Raw genomic sequence first — 17,630 nt, 5'->3', positions numbered from 1 at the left:
CTGTATACTGTGGATTTAAGCATCAATAAATCCTTTTCGGAATCGGAGCGGAAAGCAGCAATAGAGCAAAATGTCAACGGCACCCGGGATTACCAGCCAGTCTCCCATGCTGGTACTTACCGGGCCCTAAGCTGGGTAGCAGTCTGCGATCTGACAAGAGCAGGCGCGTTCAGCTTAGGATGGCCATTGACAGCTTCATGCTTTTTATACTGTGCATTTAAGCATCAATAAATCCTTTTCGGAATCGGAGAGGAAGGCGGCAACAGAGCAAAATGTCAATAGCACCTTGGATTGCCAGCCAGTCTCCCATGCCCGTACTTGCCGGGCAGCAGTCTGCGATCTGACAAGAACAGGCACATTCAGCTTAGGATAGCCGTAGACGGCTTCACACCCTGTATACTGTGGATTTAAGCATCAATAAATCCTTTTCGGAATCGGAGCGGAAGGCGGCTACAGAGCAAAATGTCAACAACACCTGGGATTCCCAGCCAGTCTCCCATGCTAGTACTTACCGGGCCCTAAGCTGGGTAGCAGTCTGCGATCTGACGAGAGCAGGCGCGTTCAGCTTAGGATGGCCGTTGACAGCTTCACGCCCTTTATACTGTGCATTTAAGCATCAATAAATCCTTTTCCGAATCGGAGCGGAAGGCAGCAACAGATTAAAATGTCAACTGCACCCGGGATTCCCAGCCAGTCTCCCATGCTGGTACTTACCAAGCCCTAAGCTGGGTAGCAGTCTGCAATCTGACGAGAGCAGGCGCGTTCAGCTTCGGATGGCCGTTGACAGCTTCACCCTTTGTATACTGTGCATTTAAGCATCAATAAATCCTTTTCGGAATCGGAACTGAAGGCGGCATAAGAGCAAAATGTCAACGGCAACCGGGATTCCCAGCCAGTCTCCCATGCCAGTACTTACCGGGCCCTAAGCTGGGTAGCAGTCTGCGATGTGACGAGAGCAGGCGCGTTCAGCTTAGGATGGCCATTGACAGCTTCATGGTTTTTATACTGCGCATTTAAGCATCAATAAATCCTTTTTCGGAATCGGAGCGGAAGGCGGCAGCAGAGCAAAATGTCAACTGCACCCGGGATTCCCAGCCAGTCTCCCATGCCGGTACTTACTGAGCCCTAAGCTGGGTAGCAGTCTGCAATCTGACGAGAGCAGGCACGTTCAGCTTAGGATGGCCGTTGACAGCTTCTCGCCCTTTATACTGTGCATTTAGGCATCAATAAATCCTTTTCGGAATCGGAACGGAAGGCGGCAACAGAGCAAAATGTCAACGGCAGCCGAGATTCCCAGCCAGTGTCCCATGCCAGTACTTACCAAGCCCTAAGCTGGGTAGCAGTCTGTGATCTGACGAGAGCAGGCACGTTCAGCTTAGCATGGCCATTGACAGCTTCATGATTTTTATACTGTGCATTTAAGCATCAATAAATCCTTTTCGGAATCGGAACGGAAGGCGGCAACAGAGCAAAATGTCAACTGCACCCGGGATTCCCAGCCAGTCTCCCATGCCGGTACTTAATGGGCCCTAGGCAGGGTAGCAGTCTGCGATCTGACGAGAGCAGGCGCGTTCAGCTTAGGATGGCCATTGACAGCTTCGTGCTTTTTATACTGTGCATTTAAGCATCAATAAATCCTTTTCGGAATCGAAACGGAAGGCGGCAACAGAGCATAATGTCAACTGCACCCGGGATTCCCAGGTGCATTTAAGCATCAATAAATATTTTTATTAATCGGAGAGGAAGGCGGCAACAAAGCAAAATGTCAACGGCACCTTGGATTGCCAGCCAGTCTCCCATGCCGGTAACTGCCGGGCAGCGGTCTGCAATCTGAGGAGAGCAGGCACGTTCAGGCTTAGGATGGCCGTTGACAGCTTCACACCCTGTGTATTGTGGATTTAAGCATCAATAAATCCTTTTCCGAATCGGAGCGGAAGGCGGCAACAGATTAAAATGTCAACTGCACCCGGGATTCCCAGCCAGTCTCCCATGCTGGTACTTACCAGGCCCTAAGCTGGGTAGAAGTCTGCGATCTGACGAGAGCAGGCGCGTTCAGCTTAGGATGGCCGTTGACAGCTTCACACTTTGTATACTGTGGATTTAAGTATCAATAAATAATTTTCGGACTCGTAGCAGAAACAGAGCAAAATGTCAACTCCACCCGGGATTCCCAGCCAGTCTCCCATGCTGGTACTTACCAGGCCCGAAGCTAGGTAGCAGTCTGCGATCTGACGAGAACAGGCGCATTCAGCTTAGGATGGCCGTAGACATCTTCACACCCTGTATACTGTGGATTTAAGCATCAATAAATCCTTTTAGGAATCGGAGCGTAAGGCGGCAACAGAGCAAAATGTCAACGACACCTGGGATTCCCAGCCAGTCTCCCATGCTGGTACTTTCCGAGCCCTAAGCTGGGTAGCAGTCTGCGATCTGACGAGAGCAGGCACGTTCAGCTTAGGATGGCCGTTGAGAGCTTCTTGCCCTTTATACTGTGCATTTAAGCATCAATAAATCCTTTTCGGAATTGGAAACGGAAGGCGGCAACAGAGCAAAATGTCAACGGCAGCCGGGATTCCCAGCCAGTGTCCCATGCCGGTACTTACCGGGCCCTAAGATCTGTACCAGTCTGCGATCTGACAAGAGCAGGCGCGTTAAGCTTAGGATGGCCGTCGACAGCTTCACACCTTGTATACTGTGGATTTAAGCATCAATAAATTCTTTTCGGAATCGGAACTGAAGGCGGCATAAGAGCAAAATGTCAACGGCAACCGGGATTCCCAGCCAGTCACCCATGCCAGTACTTACCGGGCCCTAAGCTGGGTAGCAGTCTGCGATGTGACGAGAGCAGGCGCGTCCAGCTTAGGATGGCCATTGACAGCTTCATGATTTTTATACTGCGCATTTAAGCATCAATAAATCTTTTTTCGGAATCGGAGCGGAAGGCGGCAACAGAGCAAAATGTCAACTGCACCCGGGATTCCCAGCCAGTCTCCCATGCCGGTACTTACTGAGCCCTAAGCTGGGTAGCAGTCTGCAATCTGACGAGAGCAGGCGCGTTCAGCTTAGGATGGCCGTTGACAGCTTCTCGCCCTTTATACTGTGCATTTAGGCATCAATAAATCCTTTTCGGAATCGGAGCGGAAGGCGGCTACAGAGCAAAATGTCAACAACACCTGGGATTCCCAGCCAGTCTCCCATGCTGGTACTTACCGGGCCCTAAGCTGGGTAGCAGTCTGCGATCTGACGAGAGCAGGCGCGTTCAGCTTAGGATGGCCGTTGACAGCTTCACGCCCTTTATACTGTGCATTTAAGCATCAATAAATCCTTTTCCGAATTGGAGCGGAAGGCAGCAACAGATTAAAATGTCAACTGCACCCGGGATTCCCAGCCAGTCTCCCATGCTGGTACTTACCAGGCCCTAAGCTGGGTAGCAGTCTGCGATCTGACGAGAGCAGGCGCGTTCAGCTTAGGATGGCCGTTGACAGCTTCACACTTTGTATACTGTGCATTTAAGCATCAATAAATCCTTTTCGGAATCGGAACTGAAGGCGGCATAAGAGCAAAATGTCAACCGGGATTCCCAGCCAGTCTCCCATGCTGGTACTTACCGGGCCCTAAGCTGGGTAGCAGTCTGCGATCTGATGAGAGCAGGCGCGTTCAGCTTAGGATGGCCATTGACAGCTTCATGCTTTTTATACTGTGCATTTAAGCATCAATAAATCCTTTTCGGAATCGGAACTGAAGGCGGCATAAGAGCAAAATGTCAACGGCAACCGGGATTCCCAGCCAGTCACCCATGCCAGTACTTACCGGGCCCTAAGCTGGGTAGCAGTCTGCGATGTGACGAGAGCAGGCGCGTCCAGCTTAGGATGGCCATTGACAGCTTCATGATTTTTATACTGCGCATTTAAGCATCAATAAATCTTTTTTCGGAATCGGAGCGGAAGGCGGCAACAGAGCAAAATGTCAACTGCACCCGGGATTCCCAGCCAGTCTCCCATGCCGGTACTTACTGAGCCCTAAGCTGGGTAGCAGTCTGCAATCTGACGAGAGCAGGCGCGTTCAGCTTAGGATGGCCGTTGACAGCTTCTCGCCCTTTATACTGTGCATTTAGGCATCAATAAATCCTTTTCGGAATCGGAGCGGAAGGCGGCTACAGAGCAAAATGTCAACAACACCTGGGATTCCCAGCCAGTCTCCCATGCTGGTACTTACCGGGCCCTAAGCTGGGTAGCAGTCTGCGATCTGACGAGAGCAGGCGCGTTCAGCTTAGGATGGCCGTTGACAGCTTCACGCCCTTTATACTGTGCATTTAAGCATCAATAAATCCTTTTCCGAATTGGAGCGGAAGGCAGCAACAGATTAAAATGTCAACTGCACCCGGGATTCCCAGCTAGTCTCCCATGCTGGTACTTACCAGGCCCTAAGCTGGGTAGCAGTCTGCGATCTGACGAGAGCAGGCGCGTTCAGCTTAGGATGGCCGTTGACAGCTTCACACTTTGTATACTGTGCATTTAAGCATCAATAAATCCTTTTCGGAATCGGAACTGAAGGCGGCATAAGAGCAAAATGTCAACCGGGATTCCCAGCCAGTCTCCCATGCCAGTACTTACCGGGCCCTAAGCTGCTTAGCAGTCTGCGATGTGACAAGAGCAGGCGTGTTCAGCTTAGGATGGCCATTGACAGCTTCGTGATTTTTATACTGTGCATGTAAGCATCAATAAATCCTTTTCGGAATCGGAAACGGAAGGCGGCAACAGAGCAAAATGTCATCGGCAGCCGGGATTCCCAGCCAGTGTCCCATGTCGGTACTTACCGGGCCCTAAGATCTGTACCAGTCTGCGATCTGACAAGAGCAGGCGCGTTAAGCTTAGGATGGCCGTCGACAGCTTCACTCCTTGTATACTGTGGATTTAAGCATCAATAAATTATTTTCGGAATCGGAGCGGAAGGCAGCAATAGAGCAAAATGTCAACCGCATCCGGGATTCCCAGCCAGTCTCCCATGCCAGTACTTACCGGGCCCTAAGCTGGGTAGCAGTCTGCGATCTGACGAGAGCAGGCACGTTCAGCTTAGGACAGCCATTGACAGCTTCATGCTTTTTATACTGTGCATTTAAGCATCAATAAATCCTTTTCGGAATTGGAGCGGAAGGCGGCTACAGAGCAAAATGTCAACAACACCTGGGATTCCCAGCCAGTCTCCTATGCTGGTACCTACCGGGCCCTAAGCTGGGTAGCAGTCTGCGATCTGACGAGAGCAGGCGCGTTCAGCTTAGGATGGCCGTTGACAGCTTCACGCCCTTTATACTGTGCATTTAAGCATCAATAAATCCTTTTCCGAATCGGAGCGGAAGGCGGCAACAGATTAAAATGTCAACTGCACCCGGGATTCCCAGCCAGTCTCCCATGCTGGTACTTACCAGGCCCTAAGCTGGGTATCAGTCTGCGATCTGACGAGAGCAGGCGCATTCAGCTTAGGATGGCCGTTGACAGGTTCACACTTTGTATACTGTGCATTTAAGCATCAATAAATCCTTTTCGGAATCGGAACGGAAGGCGGCAACAGAGCAAAATGTCAACTGCACCCGGATTCCCAGCCAGTCTCCCATGCCGGTACTTACTGGGCCCTAAGCTGGGTAGCGGTCTGCGATCTGACGAGAGCAGGCGCGTTCAGCTTAGGATGGCCGTTGACATCTTCACGCCTTGTATATTGTGGATTTAAGCATCAATAAATATTTTTATTAATCGGAGAGGAAGGCGGCAACAGAGCAAAATGTCAATGGCACCTTGTATTGCCAGCCAGTCTCCCATGCCGGTAACTGCCGGGCAGCAGTCTGTGATCTGAGGAGAGCAGGCACGTTCAGGCTTAGGATGGCCGCTGACAGCTTCACACCCTGTGTATTGTGGATTTAAGCATCAATAAATCCTTTTCCGAATCGGAGCGGAAGGCGGCAACAGATTAAAATGTCAACTGCACCCGGGATTCCCAGCCAGTCTCCCATGCTGGTACTTACCAGGCCCTAAGCTGGGTAGAAGTCTACGATCTGACGAGAGCAGGCGCGTTCAGCTTAGGATGGCCGTTGACAGCTTCACACTTTGTATACTGTGGATTTAAGCATCAATAAATAATTTTCGGACTCGTAGCAGAAACAGAGCAAAATGTCAACTCCACCCGGGAATCCCAGCCAGTCTCCCATGCTGGTACTTACCAGGCCCGAAGCTGGGTAGCAATCTGCGATCTGACGAGAACAGGCGCATTCAGCTTAGGATGGCCGTAGACATCTTCACACCCTGTATACTGTGGATTTAAGCATCAATAAATCCTTTTCGGAATCGGAGCCTAAGGCGGCAACAGAGCAAAATGTCAACGACACCTGGGATTCCCAGCCAGTCTCCCATGCTGGTACTTTCCGAGCCCTAAGCTGGGTAGCAGTCTGTGATCTGACGAGAGCAGGCACGTTCAGCTTAGGATGGCCGTTGACAGCTTCTTGCCCTTTATACTGTGCATTTAAGCATCAATAAATCCTTTTCGGAATCGGAAACGGAAGGCGGCAACAGAGCAAAATGTCAACGGCAGCCGGGATTCCGAGCCAGTGTCCCATGCCGGTACTTACCGGGCCCTTAGATCTGTACCAGTCTGCGATCTGACAAGAGCAGGCGCGTTAAGCTTAGGATGGCCGTCGACAGCTTCACACCTTGTCTACTGTGGATTTAAGCATCAATAAATTCTTTTCGGAATCGGAGCGGAAAGCAGCAATAGAGCAAAATGTCAACGGCACCCAGGATTCCCAGCCAGTCTCCCATGCTGGTACTTACCGGGCCCTAAGCTGGGTAGCAGTCTGCGATCTGACGAGAGCAGGCGCGTTCAGCTTAGGATGGCCATTGACAGCTTCATGCTTTTTATACTGTGCATTTAAGCATCAATAAATCCTTTTCGGAATCGGAGAGGAAGGCGGCAACAGAGCAAAATGTCAATAGCACCTTGGATTGCCAGCCAGTCTCCCATGCCCGTACTTGCCGGGCAGCAGTCTGCGATCTGACAAGAACAGGCACATTCAGCTTAGGATAGCCGTAGACGGCTTCACACCCTGTATACTGTGGATTTAAGCATCAATAAATCCTTTTCGGAATCGGAGCGGAAGGCGGCTACAGAGCAAAATGTCAACAACACCTGGGATTCCCAGCCAGTCTCCCATGCTAGTACTTACCGGGCCCTAAGCTGGGTAGCAGTCTGCGATCTGACGAGAGCAGGCGCGTTCAGCTTAGGATGGCCATTGACAGCTTCATGCTTTTTATACTGTGCATTTAAGCATCAATAAATCCTTTTCGGAATCGGAACGGAAGGCGGCAACAGAGCATAATGTCAACTGCACCCGGGATTCCCAGGTGCATTTAAGCATCAATAAATATTTTTATTAATCGGAGAGGAAGGCGGCAACAAAGCAAAATGTCAACGGCACCTTGGATTGCCAGCCAGTCTCCCATGCCGGTAACTGCCGGGCAGCGGTCTGCGATCTGAGGAGAGCAGGCACGTTCAGGCTTAGGATGGCCGTTGACAGCTTCACACCCTGTGTATTGTGGATTTAAGCATCAATAAATCCTTTTCCGAATCGGAGCGGAAGGCGGCAACAGATTAAAATGTCAACTGCACCCGGGATTCCCAGCCAGTCTCCCATGCTGGTACTTACCAGGCCCTAAGCTGGGTAGAAGTTTGCGATCTGACGAGAGCAGGCGCGTTCAGCTTAGAATGGCCGTTGACAGCTTCACACTTTGTATACTGTGGATTTAAGTATCAATAAATAATTTTCGGACTCGTAGCAGAAACAGAGCAAAATGTCAACTCCACCCGGGATTCCCAGCCAGTCTCCCATGCTGGTACTTACCGGGCCCTAAGCTGGGTAGCAGTCTGCAATCTGACGAGAGCAGGCGCGTTCAGCTTAGGATGGCCGTTGACAGCTTCACGCCCTTTATACTGTGCATTTAAGCATCAATAAATCCTTTTCCGAATCGGAGCGGAAGGCAGCAACAGATTAAAATGTCAACTGCACCCGGGATTCCCAGCCAGTCTCCCACGCTGGTACTTACCAGGCCCTAAGCTGGGTAGCAGTCTGCGATCTGACGAGAGCAGGCGCGTTCAGCTTAGGATGGCCGTTGACAGCTTCACACTTTGTATACTGTGCATTTAAGCATCAATAAATCCTTTTCGGAATCGGAACTGAAGGCGGCATAGGAGCAAAATGTCAACGGCAACCGGGATTCCCAGCCAGTCTCCCATGCCAGTACTTACCGGGCCCTAAGCTGGGTAGCAGTCTGCGATGTGACGAGAGCAGGCGCGTCCAGCTTAGGATGGCCATTGACAGCTTCATGATTTTCATACTGCGCATTTAAGCATCAATAAATCCTTTTTCGGAATCGGAGCGGAAGGCGGCAACAGAGCAAAATGTCAACTGCACCCGGGATTCCCAGCCAGTCTCCCATGCCGGTACTTATTGAGCCCTAAGCTGGGTAGCAGTCTGCAATCTGACGAGAGCAGGTGCGTTCAGCTTAGGATGGCCGTTGACAGCTTCTCGCCCTTTATACTGTGCATTTAGGCATCAATAAATCCTTTTCGGAATCGGAACGGAAGGCGGCAACAGAGCAAAATGTCAACGGCAGCCGGGATTCCCAGCCAGTGTCCCATGCCAGTACTTACCAGGCCCTAAGCTGGGTAGCAGTCTGCGATCTGACGAGAGCAGGCGCGTTCAGCTTAGGATGGCCATTGACAGCTTCATGATTTTTATACTGTGCATTTAAGCATCAATAAATCCTTTTCGGAATCGGAACGGAAGGCGGCAACAGAGCAAAATGTCAACTACACCCGGGATTCCCAGCCAGTCTCCCATGCCGGTACTTAATGGGCCCTAGGCTGGGTAGCAGTCTGCGATCTGACGAGAGCAGGCGCGTTCAGCTTAGGATGGCCATTGACAGCTTCATGCTTTTTATACTGTGCATTTAAGCATCAATAAATCCTTTTCGGAATCGGAACGGAAGGCGGCAACAGGGCATAATGTCAACTGCACCCGGGATTCCCAGCCAGTCTCCCATGCCGGTACTTACTGGGCCCTAAGCTGGGTAGCAGTCTGCGATCTGACGAGAGCAGGCGCGTTCAGCTTAGGATGGCCGTTGACATCTTCACGCCTTGTATACTGTGGATTTAAGCATCAATAAATATTTTTATTAATCGGAGAGGAAGGCGGCAACAAAGCAAAATGTCAACGGCACCTTGGATTGCCAGCCAGTCTCCCATGCCGGTAACTGCCGGGCAGCCGTCTGCGATCTGAGGAGAAGCAGGCACGTTCAGGCTTAGGATGGCCGTTGACAGCTTCACACCCTGTGTATTGTGGATTTAAGCATCAATAAATCCTTTTCCGAATCGGAGCGGAAGGCGGCAACAGATTAAAGTGTCAACTGCACCCGGGATTCCCAGACAGTCTCCCATGCTGGTACTTACCAGGCCCTAAGCTGGGTAACAGTCTGCGATCTGACAAGAACAGGCGCATTCAGCTTAGGATGGCCGTAGACATCTTCACACCCTGTATACTGTGGATTTAAGCATCAATAAATCGTAAGCGTAAGGAGCATAAGGCGGCAACAGAGCAAAAGGTCAACTGCACCTGGGATTCCCAGCCAGTCTCCCATGCTGGTACTTACCGGGCCCTAAGCTGGGTAGCAGTCTGCGATCTGACGAGAGCAGGCACGTTCAGCTTAGGATGGCCGTTGACAGCTTCTCGCCCTTTATACTGTGCATTTAAGCATCAATAAATCCTTTTCGGAATCGGAAACGGAAGGCGGCAACAGAGCAAAATGTCAACGGCAGCCGGGATTCCCAGCCAGTGTCCCATGCCGGTATTTACCGGCCCAAAGATCTGTACCAGTCTGCGATCTGACGAGAGCAGGCACGTTCAGCTTAGGATGGCCGTCGACAGCTTCACACCTTGTATACTGTGGATTTAAGCATCAATAAATTCTTTTCGGAATCGGAGCGGAAGGCAGCAATAGAGCAAAATGTCAACGGCACCCGGGATTCCCAGCCAGTCTCCCATGCCAGTACTTACCAGGCCCTAAGCTGGGTAGCAGTCTGCGATCTGACGAGAGCAGGCGCGTTCAGCTTAGGACAGCCATTGACAGCTTCATGCTTTTTATACTGTGCATTTAAGCATCAATAAATCCTTTTCGGAATCGGAGAGGAAGGCAGCAACAGAGCAAAATGTCAATAGCACCTTGGATTGCCAGCCAGTCTCCCATGCCCGTACTTGCCGGGCAGCAGTCTGCAATCTGACAACAACAGGCACATTCGGCTTAGGATAGCCGTAGACGGCTTCACACCCTCTATACTGTGGATTTAAGCATCAATAAATCCTTTTCGGAATCGGAGCGGAAGGCGGCTACAGAGCAAAATGTCAACAACACCTGGGATTCCCAGCCAGTCTCCCATGCTGGTACCTACCGGGCCCTGAGCTGGGTAGCAGTCTGCGATCTGACGAGAGCAGGCGCGTTCAGCTTAGGATGGCCGTTGACAGCTTCACGCCCTTTATACTGTGCATTTAAGCATCAATAAATCCTTTTCCGAATCGGAGCGGAAGGCGGCAACAGATTAAAATGTCAACTGCACCCGGGATTCCCAGCCAGTCTCCCATGCTGGTACTTACCAGGCCCTAAGCTGGGTATCAGTCTGCGATCTGCCGAGAGCAGGCGCATTCAGCTTAGGATGGCCATTGACAGGTTCACACTTTGTATACTGTGCATTTAAGCATCAATAAATCCTTTTCGGAATCGGAACGGAAGGCGGCAACAGAGCAAAATGTCAACGGCAGCCGGGATTCCCAGCCAGTCTCCCATGCTGGTACTTACCGGGCCCTAAGCTGGGTAGCAGTCTGCAATCGGACGAGAGGAGGCGCATACAGCTAAGGATGGCTGTTGACAGCTTCTCGCTCTTTATACTGTGCATTTAAGCATCAATAAATCCTTTTCGGAATCGGAACGGAACGGAAGGCGGCAACAGAGCAAAATGTCAACGGCAGCCGGGATTCCCAGCCAGTGTCCCATGCCGGTACTTACCGGGCCCTAAGATCTGTACCAGTCTGCGATCTGACGAGAACAGGCGCATTCAGCTTAGGATGGCCGTAGACATCTTCACACCCTGTATACTGTGGATTTAAGCATCAATAAATCCTTTTCGGAATCGGAGCGTAAGGCGGCAACAGAGCAAAATGTCAACGGCAGCCGGGATTCCCAGCCAGTGTCCCATGCCGGTACTTACCGGGCCCTAAGATCTGTACCAGTCTGCGATCTGACGAGAGCAGGCGCGTTAAGCTTAGGATGGCCGTCGACAGCTTCACACCTTGTATACTGTGGATTTAAGCATCAATAAATTCTTTTCGGAATCGAAGCGGAGGGCAGCAATAGAGCAAAATGTCAACGGCACCTGGGATTCCCAGCCAGTCTCCCATGCCAGTACTTACCGGGCCCTAAGCTGGGTAGCAGTCTGCGATCTGACGAGAGCAGGCGCGTTCAGCTTAGGATGGTCGTTGACAGCTTCTCACCCTTTATACTGTGCATTTAAGCATCAATAAATCCTTTTCGGAATCGGAAGGGAAGGCGGCAACAGAGCAAAATGTCAACGGCAGCCGGGATTCCCAGCCAGTGTCTCATGCCGGTACTTACTGGGCCCTAAAATCTGTACCAGTCTGCGATCTGACGAGAGCAGGCGAGTTAAGCTTAGGATGGACGTCGACAGCTTCACACCTTGTATACTGTGGATTTAAGCATCAATAAATTCTTTTCGGAATCGGAGCGGAAGGCAGCAATAGAGCAAAATGTCAACAGCACCCAGGATTCCCAGCCAGTCTCCCATGCCAGTACTTACCGGGCCCTAAGCTGAGTAGCAGTCTGCGATCGGACGAGTGCAGGCGCGTTCAGCTTAGGATGGCCATTGACAGCTTCATGCTTTTTATACTGTGCATTTAAGCATCAATAAATCCTTTTCGGAATCGGAGAGGAAGGCGGCAACAGAGCAAAATGTCAATAGCACCTTGGATTGCCAGCCAGTCTCCCATGCCCGTACTTGCCGGGCAGCAGTCTGCGATCTGACAAGAACAGGCACATTCAGCTTAGGATAGCCGTAGACGGCTTCACACCCTGTATACTGTGGATTTAAGCATCAATAAATCCTTTTCGGAATCGGAGCAAAATGTCTACAGAGCTACAGAGCAAAATGTCAACAACACCTGAGATTCCCAGCCAGTCTCCCATGCTGGTACTTACCGGGCCCTAAGCTGGGTAAAAGTCTGCGATCTGACAAGAACAGGCACATTCAGCTTAGGATAGCCGTAGACGGCTTCACACCCTGTATACTGTGGATTTAAGCATCAATAAATCCTTTTCCAAATCGGAGCGGAAGGCGGCTACAGAGCAAAATGTCAACAACACCTGGGATTCCCAGCCAGTCTCCCATGCTGGTACTTACCGGGCCCTAAGCTGGGTAGCAGTCTGCGATCTGACGAGAGCAGGCGCGTTCAGCTTAGGAAGGCCGTTGACAGCTTCTCACTTTGTATACTGTGGATTTAAGCATCAATAAATAATTTTCGGAATCGGAGCAGAAACAGAGCAAAATGTCAACTGCACCCGGGATTCCCAGCCAGTCTCCCATGCTGGTACTTAACGGGCCCTAAGCTGGGTAGCAGTCTGCGATCTGTCGAGGGCAGGCGCGTTCAGCTTAGGATGGCCGTTGACAGCTTCACGCCCTTTAAACTGTGCATTTAAGCATCAGTAAATCCTTTTCCGAATCGGAGCGGAAGGCGGCAACAGATTAAAGTGTCAACTGCACCCAGGATTCCCAGCCAGTTTCCAATGCTGGTACCTACCAGGCCCTAAGCTGGGAAGCAGTCTGCGATCTGACGAGAGCAGGCGCGTTCAGCTTAGGATGGCCGTTGACAGCTTCTCACCCTTTATACTGTGCATTTAGGCATCAATAAATCCTTTTCGGAATCGGAACGGAAGGCGGCAACAGAGCAAAATGTCAACGTCAGCCGGGATTCCCAGCCAGTCTCCCATGCCAGTACTTACCGGGCCCTAAGCTGGGTAGCAGTCTGCGATCTGACGAGAGCAGGCGCGTTCAGCTTAGGATGGCCGTTGACATCTTCATGCCTTGTATACTGTGGATTTAAGCATCAATAAATATTTTTTTTAATCGGAGAGGAAGGCTGCAACAGTTCAAAATGTCAATAGCACCTTGGATTGCCAGCCAGTCTCCCATGCCCGTATTTGCCGGGCAGCAGTCTGCGATCTGACAAGAACAGGCGCATTCAGCTTAGGATAGCCGTAGACGGTTTCACACCCTGTATATTGTGGATTTAAGCATCAATAAATCCTTTTCGGAATCGGAGCAAAATGTCTACAGAGCTACAGAGCAAAATGTCAACAACACCTGAGATTCCCAGCCAGTCTCCCATGCTGGTACTTACCGGGCCCTAACCTGGGTAGCAGTCTGCGATCTGACGAGAGCAGGCGCGTTCAGCTTAGGATGGCCGTTAACAGCTTCATGCCCTTTATACTGTGCATTTTAGCATCAATAAATCCTTTTCCGAATCGGAGCGGAAGGCGGCAACAGATTAAAATGTCAACTGCACCCGGGATTCCCAGCCAGTCTCCCATGCTGGTTCTTACCAGGCCCTAAGCTGGGTAGCAGTCTGCGATCTGCCGAGAGCAGGCGCGCTCAGCTTAGGATGGCCGTTGACAGCTTCACATTTTGTATACTGTGCATTTAAGCATCAATAAATCCTTTTCGGAATCGGAACGGAAGGCGGCAACAGAGCAAAATGTCAACGGCAGCCGGGATTCCCAGCCAGTCTCCCATGCTGGTACTTACCGGGCCCTAAGCTGGGTAGCAGTCTGCGATCGGACGAGAGAAGGCGCATACAGCTAAGGATGGCTGTTGACAGCTTCTCGCCCTTTATACTGTGCATTTAAGCATCAATAAATCCTTTTCGGAATCGGAACGGAACGGAAGGCGGCAACAGAGCAAAATGTCAACGGCAGCCGGGATTCCCAGCCAGTGTCCCATGCCGGTACTTACCGGGCCCTAAGATCTGTACCAGTCTGCGATCTGACGAGAACAGGCGCATTCAGCTTTGGATGGCCGTAGACATCTTCACACCCTGTATACTGTGGATTTAAGCATCAATAAATCCTTTTCGGAATCGGAGCGTAAGGCGGCAACAGAGCAAAATGTCAACGGCAGCCGGGATTCCCAGCCAGTGTCCCATGCCGGTACTTACCGGGCCCTAAGATCTGTACCAGTCTGCGATCTGACGAGAGCAGGCGCGTTAAGCTTAGGATGGCCGTCGACAGCTTCACACCTTGTATACTGTGGATTTAAGCATCAATAAATTCTTTTCGGAATCGAAGCGGAGGGCAGCAATAGAGCAAAATGTCAACGGCACCTGGGATTCCCAGCCAGTCTCCCATGCCAGTACTTACCGGGCCCTAAGCTGGGTAGCAGTCTGCGATCTGACGAGAACAGGCGCATTCAGCTTAGGATGGCCGTAGACATCTTCACACCCTGAATACTGTGGATTTAAGCATCAATAAATTCTTTTCGGAATCGGAGCGTAAGGCGGCAACAGAGCAAAATGTCAACGACACCTGGGATTCCCAGCCAGTCTCCTATGCTGGTACTTACCGGGCCCTAAGCTGGGTAGCAGTCTGCGATCTGACGAGAGCAGGCGCGTTCAGCTTAGGATGGTCGTTGACAGCTTCTCACCCTTTATACTGTGCATTTAAGCATCAATAAATCCTTTTCGGAATCGGAAGGGAAGGCGGCAACAGAGCAAAATGTCAACGGCAGCCGGGATTCCCAGCCAGTGTCTCATGCCGGTACTTACCGGGCCCTAAAATCTGTACCAGTCTGCGATCTGACGAGAGCAGGCGAGTTAAGCTTAGGATGGCCGTCGACAGCTTCACACCTTGTATACTGTGGATTTAAGCATCAATAAATTCTTTTCGGAATCGGAGCGGAAGGCAGCAATAGAGCAAAATGTCAACAGCACCCAGGATTCCCAGCCAGTCTCCCATGCCAGTACTTACCGGGCCCTAAGCTGAGTAGCAGTCTGCGATCGGACGAGTGCAGGCGCGTTCAGCTTAGGATGGCCATTGACAGCTTCATGCTTTTTATACTGTGCATTTAAGCATCAATAAATCCTTTTCGGAATCGGAGAGGAAGGCGGCAACAGAGCAAAATGTCAATAGCACCTTGGATTGCCAGCCAGTCTCCCATGCCCGTACTTGCCGGGCAGCAGTCTGCGATCTGACAAGAACAGGCACATTCAGCTTAGGATAGCCGTAGACGGCTTCACACCCTGTATACTGTGGATTTAAGCATCAATAAATCCTTTTCGGAATCGGAGCGGAAGGCGGCTACAGAGCAAAATGTCAACAACACCTGGGATTCCCAGCCAGTCTCCCATGCTGGTACTTACCGGGCCTAAGCTGGGTAGCAGTCTGTGATCTGACGAGAGCAGGCGCGTTCAGCTCAGGATGGTCGTTGACAGCTTCACGCCCTTTATACTGTGCATTTAAGCATCAATAAATAATTTTCCGAATCGGAGCGGAAGGCGGCAACATAGCAAAATGTCAACTGCACCCGGGATTCCCAGCCAGTCTCCCATGCTGGTACTTACAGGGCCCTAAGCTGGGTAGCAGTCTGCGATCTGACGAGAGCAGGCGCGTTCAGCTTAGGATGGCCGTTGACAGCTTCACATTTTGTATACTGTGCATTTAAGCATCAATAAATCCTTTTCAGAATAGAAACGGAAGGCGGCAACAGAGCAAAATGTCAACGGCAGCCGGGATTCCCAGCCAGTCTCCCATGCTGGTACTTACCGGGCCCTAAGCTGGGTAGCAGTCTGCGATCTGACGAGAGCAGGCGCGTTCAGCTTAGGATGGCCGTTGACAGCTTCTCGCCCTTTATACTGTGCATTTAAGCATCAATAAATCCTTTGCGGAATCGGAACGGAAGGCGGCAACAGAGCAAAATGTCAACGGCAGCCGGGATTCCCAGCCAGTGTCCCATGCCGGTACTTACCGGGCCCTAAGATCTGTACTAGTCTGCGATCTGACGAGAACAGGCGCATTCAGCTTAGGATGGCCGTAGACATCTTCACACCCTGTATACTGTGGATTTAAGCATCAATAAATCCTTTTCGGAATTGGAGCGTAAGGCGGCAACAGAGCAAAATATCAACGACACCTGGGATTCCCAGCCAGTCTCCCATGCTGGTACTTAACGGGCCCTAAGCTGGGTAGCAGTCTGTGATCTGACGAGAGCAGGCGCGTTCAGTTTAGGATGGCCGTTGACAGCTTCACACTTTGTATACTGTGGATTTAAGCATCAATAAATAATTTTCGGAATCGGAGCAGAAACAGAGCAAAATGTCAACTGCACCCAGGATTCCCAGCCAGTCTCCCATGCTGGTACTTACCAGGCCCGAAGCTGGGAAGCAGTCTGCGAGCTGACGAGAACAGGCGCATTTAGCTTAGGATGGCCGTAGACATCTTCACACCCTGTATACTGTGCATTTAAGCATCAATAAATCCTTTTCAGAATCGGAACGGAAGGCGGCAACAGATTAAAATGTCAACTGCACCCGGGATTCCCAGCCAGTCTCCCATGCTGGTACTTACCAGGCCCTAAGCTGGGTAGCAGTCTGCGATCTGATGAGAGCAGGCGTGTTCAGCTTAGGATGGCCGTTGACAGCTTCACATTTTGTATACTGTGCATTTAAGCATCAATAAATCCTTTTCGGAATCGAAACGGAAGGCGGCAACAGAGCAAAATGTCAACGGCAGCCGGGATTCCCAGCCAGTCTCCCATGCTGGTAATTACCGGGCCCTAAGCTGGGTAGCAGTCTGCGATCTGACGAGAGCAGGCGCGTTCAGCTTAGGATGGCCGTTGACAGCTTCTCGCCCTTTATACTGTGCATTTAAGCATCAATAAATCCTTTTCGGAATCGGAACGGAAGGCGGCAACAGAGCAAAATGTCAACGGCAGCCGGGATTCCCAGCCAGTGTCCCATGCCGGTACTTACCGGGCCCTAAGATCTGTACCAGTCTGCGATCTGACGAGAACAGGCGCATTCAGCTTAGGATGGCCGTAGACATCTTCACACCCTGTATACTGTGGATTTAAGCATCAATAAATCCTTTTCGGAATCGGAGCGTAAGGCGGCAACAGAGCAAAATGTCAATGACACCTGGGATTCCCAGCCAGTCTCCCATAATGGTACTTAACGGGCCCTAAGCTGGGTAGCAGTCTGCGATCTGACGAGAGCAGGCGTGTTCAGCTTAGGATGGCCGTTGACAGCTTCTCTCTTTGTATACTGTGGATTTAAGCATCAATAAATAATTTTCGGAATCGGAGCAGAAACAGAGCAAAATGTCAACTGCACCCGGGATTCCCAGCCAGTCTCCCATGCTGGTACTTACCAGGCCCGAAGCTGGGAAGCAGTCTGCGATCTGACGAGAACAGGCGCATTCAGCTTAGGATGGCCGTAGACATCTTCACACCCTGTATACTGTGGATTTAAGCATCAA

The 17,630-nt window shown here is 51.0% G+C and overlaps 17 pseudogenes; all 17 read right to left on the bottom strand.

Annotated features, from left to right (window-relative positions):
* Nucleotides 1-463: 463 nt before the first annotated feature.
* Nucleotides 464-583, bottom strand: LOC130314975 (5S ribosomal RNA; annotated as a pseudogene).
* Nucleotides 584-3,161: 2,578 nt separating this feature from the next.
* LOC130319523 (5S ribosomal RNA) lies at nucleotides 3,162-3,281 on the bottom strand (annotated as a pseudogene).
* Nucleotides 3,282-3,363: 82 nt separating this feature from the next.
* On the bottom strand, nucleotides 3,364-3,483 carry LOC130349104 (5S ribosomal RNA; annotated as a pseudogene).
* Nucleotides 3,484-4,166: 683 nt separating this feature from the next.
* LOC130319501 (5S ribosomal RNA) lies at nucleotides 4,167-4,286 on the bottom strand (annotated as a pseudogene).
* An 82-nt stretch (nucleotides 4,287-4,368) lies between these two features.
* On the bottom strand, nucleotides 4,369-4,488 carry LOC130344962 (5S ribosomal RNA; annotated as a pseudogene).
* Nucleotides 4,489-5,171: 683 nt separating this feature from the next.
* On the bottom strand, nucleotides 5,172-5,291 carry LOC130333170 (5S ribosomal RNA; annotated as a pseudogene).
* A 1,478-nt stretch (nucleotides 5,292-6,769) lies between these two features.
* LOC130335982 (5S ribosomal RNA) lies at nucleotides 6,770-6,889 on the bottom strand (annotated as a pseudogene).
* A 272-nt stretch (nucleotides 6,890-7,161) lies between these two features.
* On the bottom strand, nucleotides 7,162-7,281 carry LOC130326110 (5S ribosomal RNA; annotated as a pseudogene).
* Nucleotides 7,282-8,038: 757 nt separating this feature from the next.
* Nucleotides 8,039-8,158, bottom strand: LOC130352503 (5S ribosomal RNA; annotated as a pseudogene).
* Nucleotides 8,159-9,643: 1,485 nt separating this feature from the next.
* Nucleotides 9,644-9,763, bottom strand: LOC130352393 (5S ribosomal RNA; annotated as a pseudogene).
* A 284-nt stretch (nucleotides 9,764-10,047) lies between these two features.
* LOC130352980 (5S ribosomal RNA) lies at nucleotides 10,048-10,167 on the bottom strand (annotated as a pseudogene).
* A 1,287-nt stretch (nucleotides 10,168-11,454) lies between these two features.
* Nucleotides 11,455-11,574, bottom strand: LOC130323027 (5S ribosomal RNA; annotated as a pseudogene).
* Nucleotides 11,575-12,458: 884 nt separating this feature from the next.
* LOC130352491 (5S ribosomal RNA) lies at nucleotides 12,459-12,578 on the bottom strand (annotated as a pseudogene).
* Nucleotides 12,579-14,470: 1,892 nt separating this feature from the next.
* LOC130323539 (5S ribosomal RNA) lies at nucleotides 14,471-14,590 on the bottom strand (annotated as a pseudogene).
* An 82-nt stretch (nucleotides 14,591-14,672) lies between these two features.
* Nucleotides 14,673-14,792, bottom strand: LOC130349204 (5S ribosomal RNA; annotated as a pseudogene).
* Nucleotides 14,793-15,871: 1,079 nt separating this feature from the next.
* Nucleotides 15,872-15,991, bottom strand: LOC130333442 (5S ribosomal RNA; annotated as a pseudogene).
* A 681-nt stretch (nucleotides 15,992-16,672) lies between these two features.
* LOC130335762 (5S ribosomal RNA) lies at nucleotides 16,673-16,792 on the bottom strand (annotated as a pseudogene).
* Between the last annotated feature and the right edge of the window lie 838 nt (nucleotides 16,793-17,630).

Source organism: Hyla sarda, chromosome 1 (genome assembly GCF_029499605.1).
Source record: "Hyla sarda isolate aHylSar1 chromosome 1, aHylSar1.hap1, whole genome shotgun sequence".
In the NCBI taxonomy this organism is placed as follows: domain Eukaryota; kingdom Metazoa; phylum Chordata; class Amphibia; order Anura; family Hylidae; genus Hyla; species Hyla sarda.
This window is presented reverse-complemented; position numbering and strand designations above follow the sequence as displayed.